The 24,219-nt window shown below is 42.6% G+C and overlaps 1 long non-coding RNA gene across 1 annotated transcript; it reads left to right on the forward strand.

Annotated features, from left to right (window-relative positions):
• Positions 1–437: 437 nt before the first annotated feature.
• On the forward strand, positions 438–24,003 carry LOC115607212. Its single transcript, XR_003991138.1, has 3 exons — positions 438–531; positions 12,048–12,050; positions 23,969–24,003. It is a non-coding gene; the product is annotated as an uncharacterized LOC115607212 (long non-coding RNA).
• Positions 24,004–24,219: the final 216 nt, after the last annotated feature.

The following is a 24,219-nucleotide window of genomic DNA, read 5'->3' on the forward strand; positions in this document are numbered from 1 at the left end:
ACTTGTTGGGAAGGGACACATGGAAAAGAGTTACTACATGCAGAGCAACACTGAGAAAACCCCAGCCCTTAGCCTGCTGGAACCCAGCGCTGAAGGCTCAGAGATAAGGTTCATCCATGTGTCTACAACTGACGTCATGGTGATGTGACTGGACCTTTTGGTTCAGGAGTGGAAACTAACAACAGGCTCAGAATTGTGTCTCTGGGGCTGCAACGTGTTGGTGTACATCAAGAGTCATTAAAGAAATTGGTGTATCAATAAGAAGTGAGATAAGGGTAAGGCTCTTTTACCAGTGGGAATTGTACAGAACTAACAAGACATCTTTCTTTGGTCAGACAACTGCTTTTCATAGAATCACAAAATGGTGTGTGCTGGAAAGGACCTTCAAGATCATTTAGTTCCATCCCTTGTCCCACCTTCCACTAGACCAGGTTGCTCCAAGCCCCATCCAACCTGGCCTTGAACACTGCCAGGGATGGGGTAGCCGCAGCTTCTCTGGGCACCCTGTGCCGGTGCCTCACTGCCCTCATAGTGAAAAATTTTCTGGGTGCAGCAGCTGTGATTGATTCTGGGTACTGATGTTTGTTACTCTTTTGACTTGATTACGAACTATTAATTCAGCTGGCAAGAAAATGAGCTAGCACAAGAATTATTCAGGGATTAGGTAAATGATGAAGGGCTATCTTTAGAAAGGTGTGACGCTTCAGGGATGTCATTAGCATGAAAACTGGAGTGAGAGGAGGATCAGCACATCCCAAAGGAAGGAATTGGTCTGAATGAACTATGATGGCAGGGAGAAGGAAGGACCAGAGCTTCTCTGCTGAGTTTGGTAGATAGTTTGTTAATCGATTTAGAATATTTTTTTGTTTGAATTTCCTTTTGAAATAATACATCTCTTAGGTGTTATCTGCCCCTGCAATATGTCAGTAGTGCATTAGAAGTGACATTTGATTTCCCTTCCAACCATGCCTGCTTGGGCCATACAAGAAGGGAGAGCTTTTTCTTGGATGTTACTGTGCTTTGTTCCCCACTACAGCCCTGCCAGTGTAGGTGGATAGAGTGTCATCAGAGGGTGGTGCAGATTGGCATCGCTATTTTAATAACTTCCCCCAAAACCAACTGCCCCTTATTCTTCTCTCCATTTTAAGGGGAGGGAGTGGGGGAAACAAAAACAACCCCAAATTTAACCCAGACAACTGTGGTAAAGTAGAAACCTTGAAACTGTTTTATTGTGGCACTGTGTTTATGTCACCCCTTGCTGACCTGCTTTTCACCCTCTTCCCAGCCCTGAGGTGTTTGGAGGATGTATATACTGTAGTTCTGAGTCTTCTCTTTGCTTTTGTTTCCAGTTTGCTTCTTTTGTCATTCTTTTTTTTTCTTTTTTTTTTTTTTCCTTTTTGCTAAGTACTGCCTATTTTGTCTTGGCTTATGGTAATATCTTAGCCCAGAGTGGTGGATGATGATGGTTGCCAGCCTGGCGGCGGGCAATGAGAAGGATTGGGCTGGGTGCCAGGGAGCCAGGAGCCACATTTGTAGGGAGAGTTGTGATGATGCTGCCAGGGAGGAGGTGAGAAGGTGCCTTAGTGGGATGGAAAATGCCCCTCAGATCTCTCAAGATCAAAGTTCTGCCTCTCCAGCTCTGTTTCTGATCTGCATGTTCAGAAATCATTACTTGATTTTTTTTTTTTTATATTAAAAAGGAGCAAACCAGTTTTCACTATAGGGGGAAAAAAAAACCCAACCCACAATTTTGATGTCTTCCAGTTTGTTTCTGTCTGCAGTACTGTGCAAGCTGCATGCTTCAGTTGTGCTGGCAGTGCTGCTTTTCGGCACTTCACCCCTCTGCTCCACAATACTTGTGTACCCAGAGAAAGCTGCTGCTGGCAATGTCATAGTAAGTATCATTCATTTTTATATATTAAACAAACAAAAAAAAACCCTAAAGAGGTTAATTATTCTTGTGATACACTGATGGTATCTGACAGCTAAGAACATCCCATCACTTGGATAGAAGAACACATGAAAATTAAAATTGTGGGCTCCATAAAGATAAGTTTTACATCTCTAATAAAAAATAATTGCTATAGACTTTATATAGCTTCTTGGTAAGCTAGAAGGAAAACCATACTCCAGTCAAGATAAAATCTTCTGTTTTAAAATTAGTTTACAGTAATAATTGCATTTTGCCAAAGTTAATGATGTTCTCACTCATGTGTCACCATAACAGTGGCCAGCTTCAAATGCAACTGGCTAACACTTGGGGAAGCAAAACACTAATAAAAAGGCCTTAATAGAAATGTCTGTACAATCTCTGTGCATAGAAAACTTGACATCTCTTTCTTTCTCGTGGTTTGACTTTGCTCATGCTAATGTTTTAGAAACTGAATTTGCTGGGATCATGCTTGGGGTAGTGAGACCCTCAACCGCAGCTGTCTGAGTGGGTTTCCTGCAGGTCCAGAGAAGATGTTGGTAGTGTTCAAGACAGTCTTGCTCATGGCAGGGGGGTTGGAACTAGATGATCTTAAGGTCCTTTCCAACCCTTACGATTCTATGATTCTATGATTCTATGACTCGCACGCAGCACTGCCAGAAAGCAGCATTGTTAAAATGATAGCTTGAAGGGTTTGATTTTCAGGCACAGCATTATTTTCATTAAAAACTATTATTTGTGCCACAATGAACTGATCTGTGTGGTGAATAAGGAGAAGCAGAAGAAGGAATAGGGAAGCCGTGACACCAGACTGCCAAGCAGTGATGAATGTGGAAAAGTCCTGATTCATAATGAACTCTCCAGATCTCCTGGATTCTAGAGGAGGGTTTTTTTTTTCACATAGATTCATAGAATGGTTTGGGTTGGAAAGGACCTCAAGATCATCCAATTCCAACCCCCCTGCCATGGGCAGAGGTGCCTCACCCTGGACCATGTTGCCCAAGGTTCCTTCCAACCTGGCCTTGAACACTGCCAGGGGTAGAGCATTTACCACTTCTCTGGGCAACCCATTCCAGTGCCTCACCACCCTCACAGTAAAAAACTTCTTCCTTATATCTAACCTGAACTTCCCCTGTTTTAGTTCGAACCCATTATCCCTTGTCCTATCATTACACGAAGTTGAATAGCCCAAACCTTGGATTTTCTCACAGGAGTTCAGATCTGCCTGATGTGAGAGCAGTGGCTCCAGCCAGGGAGTATCTGTAAATCAGAGCAGCACCTGGATTGGAAGTGTTGCTGATTCTGTTTCTTGTCTGTTTGGGGTTGACTTCTTTTTCTCCATATTCCGTCAAAAGTCTTCTTTTTGTCTTATGTGTTGTGGGGAGCATGGGGAGAACAGCAAATTGTAAATGCTTTTGCAAAAGGAGGACTTTTTCTTTGCCTGCCAGCCCTTGCTGCTTCATGTGGCCCTGGGTGTCACTGAGGTCTGTGTTATGCCCAGAAACCGAATGAAGGAATGAACCCATCACACTTTCATAATTTTATACAGAAAGGGATGAGTGTCAGATTTCCTAAATCTATTTCCTTTTCTGGGAAGGCTCATATACAAACATTGGTGACCAGAGGGAACATCTGTCCAGCTCAGGTTCTCAGTACAATGCCTAACCCAATGTCTACAGATGTGTAAGAGCCAAGGGAGGCACATGGTGCTTTCTCTCAAGATTATAACCTTCAAAAGTCTGTGGTACTGTGACCACAGGCTTCAACAGTCATTAATTCATTTTTCTTCATTAGTATGTCTTTCCAGAAATCCACCACACCAGCAGTGAGGAGACCTGTGGTGCAGCTGCACAGCACATGAACTTCAGCGTGCTGCCTCTGAGCTGGAGCTGGGTCTGCCTCTGGTGCTGCCAAAGATGAAGGACCATTCCCTGTTAACCATGCCAGCCTGTCACAGTTATATTATAGTCCATTCCCCTCTGTTCTCTTTTCCAGTCTGGAGAAGCCTGGTTTATTTGAGGAATATAAAAAAATTACCCCGAAAATATAGACAGTGACAATACTTCAAGCTGATGACTTGTACATTGCAGGAACCTTTTAATCTTTCTTGGAATAAAGTAAATCCTAAATTAGCCTCTGGCTGGGAAGCACTGTGATGCTGAGCTCTGCACCAGAAAGTGGAGATTCTGGGCACAGAGCCAGGAGATTATTTGCAGGACAAAATAAAGTCTATGAAAACGCTTAGCCTCTACCTTGCCCCCCAGATCTTTGTGCAGTTTTATGGGCTTAATTTGTAAATATTTAAAACGGGGTTCATATTAGCAAGAAAATATTACATGCTTTCTTGCTGAAAAATTGATGATATGAGCTGAAGAGTATTGCTTAAAATGATACTGTTATCAAAACTATACTATTATCACTCCAATCCTTGAAAATACTTCTTAGGATGATGCTTATTTTGAAATAGATGCTCCTAGTTTCAGAACTGTAAATATTAAGCAGCTGCAGTTTGTACTACACATCATGATGTGAGTGCAATTGCAGCTGGTGCTTAATGTTGTGTTGTACCTGCTATATTATAATGAAATTCTATAGAAACAACACTTTTAATTTGCCAAGTGTTTCTCTGAATGTTTTTTTCTTTGTTTTGCTATATTGGAATTTCAGTCATATTTACCTTCTGAGTTTTATAATTAAACGGAGGGTTTTTGCTTACAGATCAACAGAATTTTTCTTTTTTCACCTTCCTAAATTGTTCATGTTTCAAATTGTCAACAGCCAAAACTGGCACATTTATGTGCAGTGCAGCTCTTCTGCAACACTGGGGACATCTATTACCCATAACTGAAGAACTTATATCAAATATATCTACAGCAATGTTTTCTATGTATTAACCAATTCCCTGTATTTCTAATTTTGAAAGAAAATAAGGACTGGTTCCTGTAAAGGAGTGATTACTTCAGCTAGTGCAGATTTTGACAGTGCTGTTGTTTCTAATGTTGGATTAAAATAAATATATATGAATTTGCATACCTTCAAAATTAATGACCAGCTTACACCTGCAGTTGTACCTGGCCTCTGGGAGTGGACTGGCTATGGTAATGATCTGGATCCAGAGGTCCTGGGCAGCAGCAGTTCTTGCTCTGTTGGCATGGCTAGTGAGAGGTGGTGTCTTCCCCTGCCCCCTGAAAAAATGGGAGGTAAAGGGAACTTGAGGAGCAGAATCCACCTGCACCTCAGTTTTGCTGAGTTGTGATTCTTCACCCGCAGTTCTTCAGGTCCTTAAATCCTGAATGGCAGGTCAGGGTAAGTACCACTCAATTTTCAGCACTTGTGATATAATACATCTTCCCCAAAAAAGCATGTCACGGGAAAAAGAAGCTCGGAATGATTATGCTTAATTTGTAGTGTTGTTTTTAGTAGGGAGGGCAAGGGCTATATGGATGTGTCCCTGGAAAGAAGTGGCTGAAATACAACAAACCCAAGCAGCAATTAAGAGCATGCAAGTTTAAGCCCGTCTCCCAGCAGCAATGAATGTACAGAGCTCTTCTGCTATCTGCTGGAGCTGGGACTGTTAATCACAGCTGGTTCTGGGCACTCCTGGCCATGCCTCACCATAAGTCTCCGTAAGCACTGGTGGCATTGGGAATGCTGTTTGCCACAGAGCATCACTCACTCTAGTTTGATGTAACGTGTACTGGGTCCATCATGTAAATGTTCGTAGGTGAGGAAAAAAGCATGTCTAAGTCATGATATGACCTGTAGCATGAGCATCACCAAACCAATAAGCCACCTTTGCACTCGCTGTCGCAAGTGTGTCCTGGTGCTCACAGCAGTGCGCGGGGATGGTGCTGGGCAATGCTGTGGGCACCGAGTGGTGATGGGCAGTGTTTAGACTAACATAATAAGCTGTGATGAGCAAAAAGAGCCCTCAGACCATGTTATCTGTCCTTTTACAGGGGTGACTGATGAGAGGACCCCATTTAAATGATTATAAATATACATTAATCAAACTTGTTAAAGGTTTTTATTGGCCTGTGCTCTAATGTGTGCTTCTGCCTTTTCTGCATTAATATATGGGCTTGAGAGACTGTGGTGACTAATTAGTGACTGAGCTGAAAATGAATGAGCCAGGTGGGACTCTGCTCTTTCCTTGAGCCTCTTGGCTAATGGTGTCATGTCACAGGCAAGGCAAGCATGTTTGCTCAGCACAGAATAGGCTCTTTATTTATGTAGGTATTAGCAGTCATTTTAATCACTGAGTTCCTTTACCTACTTGTGGAAAGCTTGTGAATCATTTAGGAAACCAAATATTAATTTACTAATGGGCTTCACTTGGGCATTTCCCACCCTGTTTTGCATCCCAGGTGCAGAACTTGGCTTCAGTATAATGCACAAGAGGTGCAAAGCTTTAGAGGAAAGTGAATGCTGCATAAAATCTGTGTTGTGCACTTTGCAGGCTGGTCACAGGCTTTTGGAAGCTGCCTCTTTCATTTTTGTGCTTTTAAATTTTAATCATCAATCCTTTACCTTTCTCTTATTTCTTTAAATTAGAAACACAAGTAATTTCTTACTTGACAGTTCTGTTGCATATTAGCTGCTTGTGCCAAACCAAACACAGTGTGAAGGTGCTTGTGTAGGAGGCACCTTAGACCTTCCCAGATCCTGTCAGCAGGAGGAGCAGTTCTCCACACCCCCGCATGCAGCAGCCCTTGTAATCTTCTAGTGGTTCTGCTGGGGCCTCTGCGGTTGCATGCATGTGGGTTGTTTTGTTGGTTGGGGAGGGCGGTTTGATGGTCCTCCATCAGGAATGGAGAAAAAGGAGGACACAAGAAAAGTGTGGATAAGATTTGCAGGGCCCCTAGTTACAAGTTAGGATCTGAATTTCAAGTTCTGCAGAACAGTCTGAGAAGAGGTGCCTGTTTTCCCCTGTGTACCTGGATAAAAAATTATTCATTATTTTCCTTGTTTCCCTGAGAGTTAATTTCTCTTTGAGCTAATTTCTTCTACTTGCAACATGTGACTTTCCTTACAACCTTTTTTCAACCCTGCCATGTCCTTCCAGTGCCTTTCCTTGGCACGCTGTTGGGCAGCCCTGCAGCAGCACCTGCTGATAGAGAAGACATGCATGGCAAGGGCAGTGCTGACAGGGGCTCAGATCACCTCTCAGGTGGTGAAGCAACAGGCTGGGTAATGCAACGCACACCATTAGAAAGGGTGCAGAGCCATGCGCAATGGCATGACGGCAGTGCTGTGAGTGGGGTCTGTTCACGGAATCTTCAGCTTCTCATTTACAGGCAACCTGCAGCCCTGGTGATTGCAGTCATCATGTGGAGTATGAAATCCAGTCCTTTTTCTCTTAAAAAAACAAAACAAACACACACATAAAAAAAACCCACCCCACAACACTACACTGGCTTGTTAATTGTTTTTTTCTGATGCTTCACATCTTGGTCATTTTCTTCTTCACTATTTAAGCTTTTAGCAGCTGTTAAGGAAGAAACTCAGGACACAGTCTTAAGCATGATTTCTATGTCCGTCTATCACATTCAGCCCACTTGAAATATCCACTTGAATGGTCTATACTTTAAGTGTAGTGCCTTAACATCTCACAAATGCTGCTTTTTAGGGAGGGTTGGAGCCAGGATGTGGATATGGCCCCCATGTGAAATGAAAGAGGCTTTCTTCTGCATCATACATAATACAGGACTGAGGAAAGAAACGGTGACTCCAGATCACAAAACCACTTCACCATCCCAAAACTTGGGAATGCAACACCACTAAGGAAACTAGGGAGTTGTACTAAATGAACAAATCAAGTAAAGACACTTTTAAAATATCTTTTCTCTATTCAGGTTTTACATGTTATTCTCCTTAAAAATAGTTGCTCCTACAGCTAAATAATACATTTACTTCTCCTTTCTCTGCATTTCAAGGTCTCGCTTTTGCCGCTGGGCATGTAACTGCTTCAGATCAGTGAAGGGGTGAGCTAGGAACCAAGATGGCACAGATGAAAGGCCATGGCTGGAGCCTATCAAAAAATTCAGTAAAGGATCACAAAGAAATAGATGCCAAACATCTCTGCATCACAAAGCTAAAAATATATTTACGAGTCAAGTATGATTAAGAGGGTATGGGGTTATTACAAGTTGTTCTGGTTTGTTGTTTGTTGGGGTTTTGTTTGGTTTTGTTTGTTTTTGTTTTTTTTTTTACTTTAGAAGTGGATCTGCTTCATGTAGAACTGTGACAAATCACTAAGAAAAGCTGTTGGATAAAAGGTGGAGATGAGATTCCTGCTCCCAGGATACAGGTGATGCTTCTCCAGGCTGGAGGAGCTGGGCCGGGCTGGGTGAGTGTGGCCCGTGTGACTGTCACAGAACAGAGATGATGGCTAAGAAATCACTGACCTGCTGTGATACACAGTTTAGCAAATGAATTTTGGATCATATGCCAAAAGAGTGTGTTTTGGCTCTTGCAGCCATTCCACATAAATCCCCCCATCATATGCACTGGAAGTGGATACATTATTTCAACAACGAAGATAAATGCTGTACTGCATAATATGAAGGCAATCAATACTAATAGCAGAGTGAAACATACAATTCTTGTTTCTGTCTTCTGTTGGACTCTTATCAATATGAAAATACTCCATCTGTATGCATGTGTATTGACTAATTCAGAAAAAAATAAATAGGTTAAAAATGTTAACAAGCATAGCTCTTCAGTAGAGATGTATTTTAGGTGCTTTACTTTCTTCTTTCTCTCTACCGATGTTCTAACTTCACACAGTACATCTTTCAGGAGGCACCACAGAGTCCCTTGGGCCACTTTTTACCTGGTCTGAAGCTAGAGACCATCATGGGAGACATCCTGGGTGGGCTGCCCAGCCCATGGGCAGTAGGAGAGACTCTGGATGAGACAGCTCAGGCTTTGCTCATGGTAATAATTCAGGCAGAGAATTTCTAGATTAGCTAAATTGAATCAAAATGTTGCAATACATTTCAGTAATCGCTTTTACAGGAAATGTACTTCAAAATGAACAAATCATTTTGACAGAAAACTCTCTGAGCATCTGAAGATAAACTCATGCAATTTTTTTCTAAAAAGCTTCAATATATCTTACTATTCACCATTAATATAGCATATATTCAAAATACTTGTAGTGAACCTTTTTCCTGTTTAATAGAGCGTTGATGTGGGATGAGTAAAAAGTTGTCTTTGGGCATCTCAATAGCGATCATTATTTTCCACTTAAAATTGAATTTCTTTTAAATTTTGATTATATACGTTTTAATAACAACAAATGTTACACCATTATCTTAATATGCTACAATTTATCAGGTCTGAAAATAAATAAATCAGTCTATTAAAGACAGATATTAAACTACCAGGACATGGAGGCCAATGGAAAATACTGATTTAGGTGGCATTAAAGGGGCCATGCAGTTCTGTGTTGTGGACATGGCATTCCTTTTAAAAGGCAAACAAAACTCTCAATTTTCCAGAAACCTGATGTCCTGTCATCTTTTCAGGCTTGATACCTCCCAACTTCTGCTCCATTTCAAACAGGGGCTGCTTTTGTAGGTGGAGGAGGTTGCTTGGGCAGTACTGAAGCTCCTGTGGTCCCAGCAGAGGAAAAGGGTGACAAAGCCTCCTGAGAAAATGCACCACGATGATTTTGGATCCAGCTAAGCACACTGTGGTTCTCACCACTGAAAAGCACTGCTTAGTTGAGGCTGCAGTGAAGGAGACATTTGTCTGATTAGCTTTAACATCTGATTAAAATGATCCCAATGGCTTTCTTTCCTACTACCAACTTCCTATGGTTTTGGGGACACATATGGAAAATGCCAGAGCCAGATGGCCAGAGAGCTGCTGTTTCTCTCTCTGCGGTGCAGCGTGCTGACAGGAGGAGGCTCTGGTTCCTCAGTCACTTGGGGAACTGGAAAGATGCTCTTTAGCTCAGCACCACAGTAAGTACCATGACACAGGCGTTTTACTGAATGATGCAAAAGATTTCGTGAATCCTGACCAGGGTGATAAGCCATTGCCAGAAATTGCAAGCAAAGGGAAGTGTCAGGCTGATATTTACCTCCAGAAAATGTTACCGTATAAAACTTCTTAAAGCTAACTTTTAGTTTAATAAAGCTGTCCCCTCAAATGAATTTTGTTCTTATCCTCGAGAGGAGAGAACCTTCTAAGTCCACTGGAAAATGTTAATAAACCTTTCATGTTGTGTGTTTTTTTGTTGTGTTTTTCTTTTTTTTTCCTCATTCAGTAATAGCTGCCAGCACCTTTCTTTCCCCACTTTCACCTTAACAAGTTAATATGCTGCACTGCCTCCAGCCTGTGCTGTGATTATTAATTAACAGACCCTTCAGAATGCATTTTTGTTCCTCTTTTTGTGCAGTGTGAACAGCCATTCATGTTTTGTATGGTCTGGTGGACAGCTTTGGGTGAGATCTTCAGCAGGGGAAGCTCTACCTCTTCCAGTACATATCACTGGGTGCCCAGTAAAATACTCTCACTGCAGCAATTGGTGCTACCATCTCACACTGGTCCTCATCATCCAGGGCCATCATGTGTGCCAGATGAGTGGTCCAGATGAGGTAGGTATTTGCAGCCTAAAGTTTGACTATAGCTCATCGTATCTAGATCTTAACACTTGGGTAAAATCCAAATAAACTTCCTGCTGTCTTGTGGCAAGAATGGATATCACCCTGCTTGCCTTGCGCCTGTCTCCCTCTCCCTACAATGAAATCCTGCTCCCTACATGCTGGATTACAACAGTTCATGCTGTTGTACCAAGAGAGATTTATCAACTGTGCAAATCAATACATTTCTTAAATTAACTGGACTAGAGTAGCAATGAGACTGCCTGAACCAAAAGCAATCTCACGCTGCCACAGACAAACATGAAATATAATGCTTTCCGCAGACTGATAAGCCCCATCACACACCGTGTCATTGTTCTGCCATTCTTCCAGTGCTGCCCCATTATTAACAGGGCCTTCCCATGATTTGGCCTTGTGCAAGTTGAATTTTGTGTATCGCATACATGGGTAAGAGCAGCTCTGCACAGCTGCCCACCGTGTTCTCAGGGCTGCTGTGTGCACTTCTCTTGTGGACATGTCCAAGGCATGTGCTCGTTTTTGCCCAGCTGTGGTTTATGGGTGCCCAGGCCTGCAGGACTCCTACCCTCCCATGCATTGTGCCCATCCTAGAATGATAGATTTCCAGATCACACCCTCTGCACACTTTCTTCCAAGTACATCTGCCCTGTGGTCTTTGCTTTGTCTGGAAAACATGTTACTTTTATTAAAGAATAAAGTTGCAGTCTTAGAGATGAACACTCAGAAAGTTACAGCTTAGCTGCACATCAGTAATGGACTGCACAGATTATTTAGCTTTTTATCACATAGCTATTTTCTGTGATATTCTGTGTATATTAGGCACAGTATACTCTGGCTGAATGCATTTCTATTTCAGCATAGGCTCACACCACAATGATGAAAATGGAAAAGACAAGTGATTTATTTCTCAAAATTAGCCACATCTGCACATTTCAGACAACTGGCCATAATAAGATGTCTTGCACAGCACTTCAGCCATGTTATACATGAGACTGATTGAAAGCTGGAAATGAGCCTTAAAGAAAATGACATAAAACTATTTACCCGTGTTCAGTGGTGGCCAGCAGGACTTCATGCTGATGTACTGTCAACATATCTTCTCAGCCTTATGTTTAATTCAGCACAGAGCTTGTAGTGGAATAACATCAAGTCAAGCTTTTATTAAAATTTCCTTACTTGAACTCTCAAAGCAACCAGTGTCATTAGAGTTTAAGCATGGTGGTGAATCAGGAACCAGGAGAGCTCTTAGGTGGAGCATCTCAAAATTAGTCCTGGATTCAGTTAACTTCAATTAACCCTTTATTCAGTAGCTTCCTCTGCTCACATGGTTGGTCTGGGGAAGGGTCTCCCTTCCTGGCATTTTCAGCCTGTGTCCAGATAGGTGACCACCACTGAGTGAGTAGGGCAAACTCTTGCTTCCTACTGAGCAAGGAGGATGACCCAAGACCCCCTGAGACTCACCTTCAGCATCTCGCAGGTTGAAGGTAGTAATGGCCTCTCTGTCCCATTTTATCTAAATACCTGACATGCTTGGGACCACTCAGGCGCAGCAAGAGGCTTCTGTTCCAGGTCAGAAGCTACCTGTACATCACTGTAAGCTGGACACAGCTGGGTTTGCTTGTACATTTCCATTTACATCTGTCATGATTTGAGCCCAGCCAGTAACTCGGAACCACACAGCACAGCTGCTCACTCACTCCCCCTCTTCTTCCTGCCCCCGCTCCCAGAGGGATGGGGAGGAGAATCAGAAGAATGTAACTCCCATGGGTTGAGATAAGGGCAGTCCAGCAACCAGGGTATAATACAAAACCACTACTGCTACCACCAATGATAATAACAATAAGGGAAATAACAAAGGGAGAGGATACAATTGCGCACCACCCACCGACTGATACTCAGCCCGACCCGAGCAGTGATCTGGGCCTTCCGGGTGACTCCCCTGGTTTATATACTGGGCATGACGTGCTGTGGTATGGAATACCCCTTTGGCTAGTTTGGGTCAGGTGTCCCGTCTCTGCTTCCTCCTGGCTTCCCCTCCTCCCTGGCAAAGCATGAGACTGAGAAAGTCCTTGGTCCAGCATTGTTCCCAGGCTGAAAGTTAAAAAACACAGCACTGCACCAGCTACTAAGAAGGAGAAAAATGACTGCTACAGCTGAACCCAGGACAACATCTCTGATGGCTTTCCCTAATTTTTATGTTTGCCTATGGCCTGCTGTTCTAGTGTGAAGCAGAAGACAGTGATCTGGATCATGGAGCACAACCCACCCCAAGATCCGTGTAGTCATTAGTTACTAGAGAATTATTAGTCATGAGGTTCATTTCAGAACTGTGAGTTGCAAGGTCCAGTGTTGAATGGAAACAACCAGAGGGAAGAATGGTTTTGAGTTTTTTATAAAAAAGGGGAGGGGAAAAAAGATAGGAGAGAATTTAAAGTGCATATGTAAAGGTAAATATTTGTAATGAGTACCTGAAAAATAGTTGGGAAGGATTATTTTAAGTCTTTCAGAAAACAGTTCCACCGAGAAGCCATGAGCTTCCCGAGATGGATGAGCTGGTGCCCTAGGTAGTCATCTCTCTTAGCCCAAAGCCAAGGACAACCAGGAAGGGGCTGGAAGCCTTTCATCCCTCTGACCTCTCCTCTGCTTGGGGACTGGGTACTGCTCTTACCCAGACTGATAAACTGCTCAAAGCATTGAGTCCAGGCAGGGACTCATATTCTGCTTCTGCCTGAGGTTTGAGACATCCTGCTCTGCCTGGGGAGAAGTGGTATCTCCAGCAGCTATAGAGGGGACTCAGAATGGCAAAGAGAAAGGGAAGTTTATTATTAAGGACAGCTAATAATATACTATCTTAATTAACAGACTGGAAGACCTGTGGAAACACTGGCTGTATTAGACACAGATGTGTGAACCCCCAGAGGTTGCTTGAGTGTCACTGGGGGCTGGTGCAGGCCCAGCAAAGAGAGAAGGGCAGAGCCATTTTTTGCCAGCACAGTAAGTTAAAACATATTTTTTTGCCGAATTCCTTGCGTACCTGTCTCTTACACATCAGTGTAAATAGCAAAGAAAAAGCCAAATTGGTTGTCAGGTCAGTTTTCCTTATGGAGTGGCTCATAATGGCGTTGCACCTCCAGCATCAGCTTGCTGGTTTCTAAATAACACTTCAGAAACAAGCAGTCAAGTATCTCCTGATCTTTGCAGAACTGAGCTAAGGTATGTCACTAATGCTGCCAGGGCCTTTGGCACCTCAAACAGGAAAAACAGTTCTAAGCATGGTGCCTTGCCAGCTTTCCTGTGGCTCTTTGAACAGGTAGGAACTTTCTTGCATGACATGCACAGGGCCATGTGGCAGCTTGGAGGGCCAAAAGCTGAGTGAATTCCAACACTTCTGTTGGGCCAGGAGAGGTGTCAGGCAGGAGGAGCTTTCTTCCTCCTGTCGCCGTGTCTTTAAGGCACACAGAGCTACTGCCTTCACAGAGGAGACACTTTGGGGAAGACTCATGCAGAAGACGATCCACCAAGGAGGAAGAAACTGCATCAGTGGGTGCTGAGCCACCACCACCACGAGTGTCATGTCCATTTGTTATTCTGCTAAAGTGGATTAGATGGACAACAAGGAACAGCAGTAGCATGGTAAGCATTAGTGCGCTCACACTCATAGTCATTTATTCTCATGTCATAACAAAGCCCACAAAGCTGCTGCCTCTGAGCAAATATCTGCATCTATTGTGTAGAGACCTCAGTTACAACTTACTCTTGTGTTCTTCACGAGAAGCTGTTTTCTGGTGATCCCCGGTTTTAACACTTGATTTCTGAGTAGTTAAGTACCAGTGACTCACTTGCCAGTGTGGAGTGGCAATGCCATGGCAATGGGCTCAAGCTGGGGGCACAGCTCTGCTCTCTGTTGGGATTTGGGGTGGTGCAACATGAAACATCTGGACTGCAGAACAAAAACCATGAAAAAGACACCGGTGTAGAGGGGAACTGTGGTTGTGTAAAAGCAGGTCTTGTACTGTTCGTCTCTGCGGTAGGTTTTTTCCATAGAGTTTCAGGAAATTGCACAGAGAGGAAGGTTATGAAAATACTCTGCATTCAATCAGTGCATTTCATTCCTCTTTAACTTGTTACTTGCAATATCAGCCAGTGGTTCTGCTTCCAGAATTTCCCATCCCATTCTTTGTCATGCTCACACCAGAGAAGATCCTTGCGTGCACTGAGGCCAAATGCTGCAACACCTCCAACTTTACGAAGCCGATCCCTTCCTCTGCAAGTCCTAATGTGCCAGCCACTTGCTCCAGCTGGGCTGGCTGCATGGGGACAGGAACCAGGGGACCATAGGGACCCTGCAAAGTGTGCGGCTTCAGTCAACCCTGGCACCGCTACCTAGCCATGCCAGCATACCTGCAGTAAGGTTTAAACAATGACTAGGTAGGTAATTAAGATAAAAGTATAAAAACAACCCCTTTTCTGGAAGGTATGACTTGTTTGAACAGAATTTCTTATGTGGGAACACGAAAACTGACAAATGGGAATAATTTCATGCAACATGTAATTAAACTGTACAACTTACTAGGAGTTGCTATGGCAAATAATTTATACAAATTTTGAAGGAAGGGAAAATATACACAGATAACAACAATACCCGGTTATCTGACTTACTGCTGAAAAGAGCAGGATTTATAAGTCTTGCTCACAGCAGCTGGGACGTTCCTAGTTTGCTTTCACTGAAACAAAATGTGGCTTGCTTTTTGTTTTGTTTTCTTACATTCTATTTTGAATGGACATTTTGTATGCTCTGATTTAAAATGTACTTTCAGAATAGGTAGGGTTTTATTGTTATTAATTTGGAATAGTTGGAATGGAACATTTTTACGGCAAGATTTTCCTGCATTCTCTTTTCCCTGGGAAGGGTTGGGAGGTGTAGCAAGGTTCTGGAATATACTTTGACTGATCTGAAGGTCACTTTTCACTGAATTAAGCTATTTTCAGAACAATTTTAACTAATTTCTTTGCCTTAATTTTGTGCTTTAGGTATGAATGCTTAGTTACTAATGGTGACTGGTTATTTTTTCTTTATATTTGATCTATAAGCTCCCTTCCAACCCAAACCATTCTATGATACTGTGATTAATTTTTGTTAATTTGTTCCATTTCTGGCTGTCGCCTTTCTCCAGGAGACCTCTTTCCAGACACCTTCTCAGACCCCTCCACAGCCTGGCTCTCCCCAGCTCCCATTACCTCTTCGTCAGCCCCTGGATGTATCCTCCAGCCTGGCACTCACCGGCACTATCTCAGCGGCACCAGGACATTAATCTGATATGGAAACACCACTAAAAGTTTATCTGACTGATAAGATAAATTGCCTCCTTTGATTTAAAACAGAAGTAAATTCAAACACATGGATCTGGACCTTCCAAAGGGACAAAAACCATTTTGAGTAAAACATGAAAAACTGCGCTTTCCATGGAAGCATTATTCCAGTGTGAATCTGCAGCCAGCTCCTTTAATTGATTGCAAGTGTCTATTGTTGCCAACTATCCACTAGATTATTCAAAGGAATAATTTTCACATTAAGACTATTTCTGCACAGTGTATTAATCATTTACTATTCATTATTTCTGAACTGTGACTGACCACCTAAATTGAGTGCAATATATCTGTTCTTCAGTTAGGTAATTGAAATGCTCTTTACATCAGAGTGATTAGCAGTATGACTTTTCAACTGAAGTATATTTTACCCCAAATTAATTGAAAATTCTGGGACTTGTGAGGTATTATGCCCGTTATTTGGCAGTGATCTGATTTCTGTCAGTTAAAGAGTGGTATGAATTTGTGAATTGCCTTGAACAAACCTGACAGCTTCTATTTGTAAAAATATTAACAATTCTGGTTTTGGATAATTCAGCCAACTCTAACATTTCAGAATATTTTAAACGCAATTTGTAACCAACAAGGCGTATTAGTTACAGAAGCCACGAGTTTAGTGTCAGCATACTAATGTCGTCTCCTCAAGATGGTGGAAATAACTAATTTTCATGCCTTCTGAGTTCTGCTTTAGTCAGTACACCAGTAAGACAATAGCTGATCAAATGAACTGATATGCATGCTGTATGTGCTCTTTTGAATGTCTCTGTGAATTTTTTTTGATAGTTTTTGCTCTTATTTTGCGTTCATATTGTGAATATTTTCCAGCAAATGATTTAACCAGCCTTAGAATACTAAGCTTCTTTACTGAAAAAGAGATCATTTAAATTTGCAGTTATAAATATTCACAGTGCAAATGAAACTATGTACCTTCAGCTAAAAAGGAATGTAATGAGAGGCCCGTGGTGAATAGCTACGAAAATGGAGCTTTTTGCTCCGAAATTATATGCAGGTCCTGATTTGGTATGTATTATAAAAAAAAATATTTCACTTTAAGCATATACATATTGCTGTTGGGCCTCAGTGGAATGAGTCATGTATTTGAAGTAAGCGCCGAGCCAAGTCCCAGTCCCTCTGTCCTGTGAACGCTGCTGGCGAGCTGCTTCGCATCAGCGTCATTGCGTGAATCTGCTGCCCCTTGCATACTCAGAGTAACAACTGTTTACTTAATGAATCGCTTTATCTTGTTTCTACATTTGTGCTGTTGAGGGCTGGGCACTCATCTTGTGGAGAGCAACAGGCTTGCCAGACCTTGGATGTCTCTTTGAACCCAACAGATTCCAGGGAACAGCGACAAGGAGGTGAAATGTGCAGCAGTATTCCAGGTAAGCTGAGCTGGGGCAGCCTTGGCTTCGCTGTGGTGCCTTCCGCTCCGACGACAGGCTCTTGGAAATCCCAATCAGTTCCTTGAACCGTTTCAGTATTGTGTTGAAACAAAGGATACTATTCAAAGAATTTATTATTGCTGTTGTTGTTACTGTTACTATTATTAATTATTTACTGAAGTTATTGAGCTGGCTATAAAGTTTATTTTATCTGCGTTATGCAACAGCCCAATCTCCCTCTCTCTCGTTTTTAGCAGCACAGCACAATAAGAAATCATTGTAGAGATTGGCTATTCCTATTTTATATTCAGAACATGAGGCTTTACAAGAGGAAATGTCCTGATGTATCTGCTATTTTATTTTTAATCAAAACATTTCTTGCACTGAAAAAAAGAGGTCACTTCACATCTCAGAGTAGAAATTTTTGCATACGCACATAAGATGGAAAAACACTAAGGATGGAGCTGGAGCACTAAATTCTGCACTCAACAGCACCTTTCTAACATGCAAATAAGGCAAACCCAAGCACCGTATTATTGGGTTTGGAGGACACAAAAATATCATCCCTGGAGCAATACCACTCCCCTGAGACTGTGTACCGAAAAGCACAGGAAGGGAAGTTGTCTTTTTGAGAAAGCTTTGTAGAGGAGTGAAAAAAATCCCTTGTGGACGAAGGACTGAGGATTCTTATATACCAAATATCTTCTCCATAAGGGTCTGAGTGCAATGACTGGGGAAAAGAAAAAAAAAAAGGTATCTGCAGAGCAGAAAAGAAATTGTTTCTGCTCTCTTGGGAGTCCCTCAGGAGGTCATTTGCTCCTGCATAGGATTACTGCCTTTCCCTGCTGCTGCTTGGTTGAACATCTTCCCTTTATAAGGAATGAAAGAAGGAAAAATAGTAATTTCTTTTTTTCTAAATTACTTGTTCATATTTCTTTATAATCAAAGCAAAAAACCAGCTTTATGTGCAGGAAAAATGTAATACAATTTGCAAGTATTAATTTTGAGTTTCTCCAAGCATTTTGGTTCGCAGGAGCATGCTCCATGGGGTGAATGCACTGCATGAGCTAGGAAGGGTATTCAGGCACTGAGAATAAAACATCTGCACAACCTTTCCTTGTTACGGTGGATTAGTATTTTCCATGTGCCTGTTGGTGTCACTCTGCATTGAATAAAGCTCTGGGTATTCCTTTAATAGCTGCCTCCGTCACTGTCCATTTCTCACTGCAGAAATAATGAGGTTTTATTGCTTCCCACACTGATGACTGCAGGAAGAAGTACAGGGCAGTGCTATAATTTGTATGGCTTCTATGTCATCCCCCCTGCAAGCAACATGTCACATAGGCTTGACTGAAGCAGAGCCAAGCAGGAGGTGGTGCAGCCTGAAAGTAGAGTGGCAGCAAGTCTCTAGGCTCAGCTCTGGACTTGGGGCTGAGCCCATGGGGCTGGCAGGGTGCAGGACTGAGAGCCACATGAGGAGGAGGGATGTTATTCCAGGAGCTGTGACCAAGGGGCTGTGACAGGTAATGGGCCACATGCCATCCTGCATGGACAGTGGAGGGGGGTGTACTGTTCCTGTGCCACCATCCCCTGCTCTTTCCTCTCCCCTCAAGACTGTGGCTGAGCATGTATGGGATGTCCAGCACTTTGAGTCTAACTCTGTAAATGCGGTGATTTGCATAATAGGAGTATAAGCACTGTATTAAACTAATTTTTTTTATTTAGGTTCCTGGCATGACAGATGGACGGGTAAAAAGACTTCTGGCAAGGTCCATAAATCACCTTTCTGAGCTATTAATCAACCCTGAATTGCACATCTAATGCTGTTCCTAAGCAAAGGTGGGGGATAGGAGATACTAGTAGTGTGTTTGCTGCAGAGGTCACGCTCCCCAGGACCTGTTGGGATCTTCCTCACTGACTATCTGCAGTGGGGTGGCGAGCTGAGCAGGAGCAATGGGTGGCCAGAGGGAGAGGGGGTCTCACCTGGCAGTCAATGGGACATAGGGGACTTGCGCTTCTGGCCCTAATTCTGGGGTGCACAAACTCTGCTACTGATGGCTGGTGGCAGGATCTCGCTACTGATCTCGCTACTGATGGGGGTCACTCCTGTTAAATGAAAGATTGAACCTGTGTTTTTTTCATTGAAATGAAAATCAGGATGGGAGATTCAAAGTGCAGCCTCGTTGCTGAGTGGTGGTGGACTCTTTTCACTCCTGCTGGCATACCCAGCCTGTCCTTGGGAATGGAAATCAATACATTTGGTTTTGAGCTGGTAGTGCTAAAACTCAGCACTTTCTGTCTTAAGGTTGTCTATGGCTTGTCAATAGAGATGGAGTGACTTTCACACTGAAGTGCCTTTTCTAGTAAGTTAAGTGTCTCAAAAAATTATAACAACCCTGATGGAATATGACTGACATTTCTTTGTAGCTACTAGAATAATTTCATTAAATATATTTGATTTTCCCAGATAACTTGGAGAGAAAACAAATATACTGCAGGTTTCTATTCTAAAGGTCTTTTATTAAACTTGCTGCATGTGTTTGTATAAACAAGGTCTCCTTGTGTTTGTGGACAGTGTTTCTTGAAGAAGTTTGCATTTAGCGCATCCCCATGTGATTTGGGATTATCAGTTGGGGTGATCAGTCACTTCAGTCTCACTTTGGGTGCTCTTGTCATTTCAGAAAGTGGCCAAAGGCACAGCTGCTGCCGGCCGAATCAGGACAAACACTCTGAACTGGGCTCACTACGTGAGGAGCCAGGAAAGAGCAATGCTTGTGGTGTTGAGAAACAGATGGGCTGTTCTGCACCAGCCTGAGCTTACTAGGGCACGTGGCATCACTCCAAACTCTGGTCACAGGGTGGAGGAGATAAATTTACCATGAAAAAAAAATTAAATCTTGGATAGAAAATACTTCACAAACAAGTAACAAATCAAATTTTAATTCACATGGTTCCCTTCAGTGTAAAAATTCTCCTGCATGCTGGCTGCTGCAACACATCAACAAAAAATACTGTTCAGCTGCAGCAGTTAACACTTTGGGCACAGCAAGATTCGGAATTCAGATGTTTGAAAGCATCAAATGACAGTGTCGTGTTAAATATATCCTGTGCCATATGCATGCAGCACTTCATGTGAGGGGCATGTGAGGTAATGTATAATTTTAAAGTACTGTGTCATCCTCTCAGACTTTTTTGCTTTGCCAGAATAAATCTACATAAAAAGATAAAGAACAAGGCCTCGTGCCCTGTAGAAAGTGAAATCTGATTTCACTTTCTTGGGTGAAGTACTTTCATTTTACATTTCCTATCTCAGACTTAATTATTTTATATGCCTTACCCCTGCTGCTCTCCTCGCACTCAGGATATGACTGAAGAGGTGCGTGCTGTCCTGACTCAGCTGCTCTTTGTCAATAGTGCTGTTAGTCTTGTCATGTTTTTCTCTGGGTCACCCTTAAATTGATACAGATTGCGTGAAGTATCTTCTCTGTATATGTAGAATATCAGATGCTGCCGTGCTAAAATTTCCGTGAAGTACTTCAATTTAAGGCAGCCTTTGTCTGTGCCTAACCTCAGTATTTGGTGCAGACTTCAGCGATGTTGAGGGTGAAGCCTGTTGGTATATGATGCTTTTGTGATAAGATTCTGTTCAGGTTTCAACATCAATGCATACCCAGCCTTTTCCTTCTTGATTCTCACTGACAACCCAGCTCTTTCCTCCAGGTTTTCCTCGGAATTCAGTTTCGTTGTTGGATCTGAAGGGCTGCTTCTCCTTTTCAGGTCCCACCCTTAGTGGAAGCTGCCTTGTTGTAGGACCAGTGTCCTGTCATCTGTTGGTACTTCAGCCTTTTATCTCCTGTTTCTGGGTTGCCCACACATCAATAGCACCCCAGATCCCAAATTCCCCATTTCTGTGGACTGGAGAGCATTTCCTTCAGGTCAAAATAAGAAAAATAAAATCCAGACAGGATATTTTTAATATTTGAACGTTGCCTACTTCAATTTAACAACTCACCACTATAGACTTGTATTTCTGCCTTTTAGCCTGATATATGTCTTAAGGAAGTCAGCAGTTCATGCAGTAAAGACCTCTCATTTCCCTGTAGCCAGCTAACATCTGCTGATTCCTTCTGCCAAGCGCTGCTCTCTGTGATCTGCTTGTGGGCTCAACGGCCATTGGCAAGGTTTCCTGCCTACATTCCTCCAAACAAAAAGCCAGACCTGGTTCATTTTTTTTTTCCTAGGCATTTTGTGACAGATTTTTGTTAGATTTCTTATGGACCTAATATACTGGTAGTATAAGGGAAACTGAAAAAAAATACCTTGATTATCAGGTGTTTTCACACATGCATGCATCTTCCAGCTGCACACACTGCTGGAAAAAGGAGAGAGAGCTAGGTGCCCTGTTTCAGAAGTGCTTGTGTGTGAGAAATTCTACCCTGACTGATCCCCTAGTGTCTCTGTTCTTTCCCATCAGCCATTTTATAGAGAGATACGGTGGCACACAAACAAGGCCAGCCACTCCAGGTCATGACAGAGCACAATATTTGAAAAGTCTTGCCTATTTTAATGCAGCTTTATAGAATTAATCTTAAATGGTGACATTAATCATTTTGAATACATCAAGCAGGTATTTGCAATTGCTGTTCCTATGTTCTCAGGAAAAATTATACCAATTTCCTTTAAGTCCCTACAGCTCATTACCTATGCTGAGGTGTGAACACTTTTTACTTTTGGCACATGTATAGACAGAACTTTTTTCTGCAGACACCCTTAGTGCATGGCAATGCAGAAGGCCTAGCATTCCCTCCTCACCACAGCAAAGCACAATACAGCTGACTGTGGAGCTGCCCTGGTTTGCCTGCGGTGATGCAGACTGGGCTGCTGAAGTGGCTGCAGGAAGAAAGGGCATCACCCCTGGGATGGCAAGGGCATGGTCATGGGCTTCCTGCCTGCCCTGGAGAGCCAGAGCTGTCTTGGACCTTAAAACACAGGCAGACGTGGGGATAACATGTACGTTTGTTAGCTTGTTTTCAGTCTCAGAAGGGGTCCAAGCTGCATTTCTAAAATCAGTGCAAAAGCGGTGTCTAGCGAACTGAGAATAGAAGGAACACTGGTACGTAAAAACAGAGGTGATGTTCATTTAAATGGTATTTAAATGAAAAATAAAATGCACATCCAAATACAGCCATCAAGACAAAATCAGGTATTAAATTTACAGAGTTTCACTACATTTACAAATTTCAGCGGAAGGTTCTACACAGAGCTGTGATGATAACACATAAAGTAGATTTTAGGAAGAAGTTCTTTCTTGTGTGACTGGTAAGATACAAACAGGTTGCCCAGGGAGGTGGTGCATGCCCCATTCCTGCAAGTGTTCAAGTCCAGGCTGGATGGGGCTTTGAGCAAACTGATCTGGTTGAAGATGTTCGCGCTTATAGCAGGGGGGTTGGACTAGATGGCCTTTAAAGGTCCTTTCCAACCCAAATCATTCTATGATTCTAAAATGAAGTGACTTGAAGTGTATGAGACTGAACCTTGTGCTCACTGACCTAGTCTCTGCCTTTCATTTTACTATAATGATCACTCTTTGACTTCACCTCCGGATCCAGAGAGTGCCTAGAAATAAAGTATGCTGATTTTTTTAAGATTATGGTTCGTGTTGTTGGCTTGATGGATACAAAATAGGCTCTTCATAATATATAAGAATATTAATAATTCCTTTTGGTTAATTGAAAAGGTTATTTTAATGAAAATAGAGCACTTTAAAATATCTTTCCGATAGGGACATTTACACATTAGCTTTCTTCCCTGGAAAGCATGTGTTTGCTGCCAGGGTTTTCTTCCTCCTCAGTCTTACAGTGGCTTGGGCTTATTTTTATACATTTTATAAGACAATATGTTAACATGCTCTTTCCTCACGGGGACCCTACTAAAGCATGACTTTCTTTCCCCATTAGCTATTAGTTAAAGCACACAACATCCTCTCTCAGCTTGTCAGTATGAAGAACTAACGTTTGTTAATACTGGCTGTGTAGGTTTGTTAGGCGTTTTCATGTGCAGTATTTACAGAACTAAAATAAGCTAGGTAACAATCACCTAGCTGTTATGCAATTGCTATCAAGACTAAAACAAGATAAAAGGAGCTCAGCACAAGAGAAGCCCAGACAAATCTTAACACCTGGCAGTGTCAGGTCAGTACAAAGTCAAAAGCATTTTATTAGTAATGGCTAAAATTATATTGACTGAACTGTATCCTTTTACTTCTGGGCAAGTAAAAGGTAGCCTTTCTCGCATACCCCTCTACCATGCCAGTTGAAGCTGTTGCTGCTGAAGCCTAATTCTGGCAGACAAATCTTTAGGTAAGTGAAGAAGGTCCAGTTTTGGGGCGACTTGCCTAATGGCAAACTCTTTTCTTCACACCTGCCTCCAGAGGAGGTAAGGGAGGTGATGCACTTAAGCAGCACCATGTGAGGTTCTTTGTAGAATCATGTTTGAGTTGGACAGGACCAATAGATCACCTAGTTTCAAGCCCCCTGCCATGAGCAGGGGCACATTCCACCAGACCAGGTTGCTCCAAACCCCGTCCAACTGCCAGGGATGGGGCAGCCACAGCTTCTCTGGGCAACCTGTGCCAGTGCACCACCACCCTCACAGAGAAGAACTTCTTCCTTATATCTAATCTAAATCTCCCCTTTGTCAGGTTAAAGCCATTCCCCCTTGTCCTGTCAGTACAGGCCCTTGTAGAAAGTCCCTCTCTAGATTCCTTATCTGCTCCCTTCTTGTCATGGCCAGGAGTTGCAATGGCTTAGTGAGTAACAGCAGTAGCCAGGGAAGGTAAATAAGAGTGGGCCTGGAAGGATCAGGTGAACTTTATCTTCAAGAATATGGGATTCTACAAAGATTCAAA

This window comes from Strigops habroptila, chromosome 4, assembly GCF_004027225.2.
Source record: "Strigops habroptila isolate Jane chromosome 4, bStrHab1.2.pri, whole genome shotgun sequence".
In the NCBI taxonomy this organism is placed as follows: domain Eukaryota; kingdom Metazoa; phylum Chordata; class Aves; order Psittaciformes; family Psittacidae; genus Strigops; species Strigops habroptila.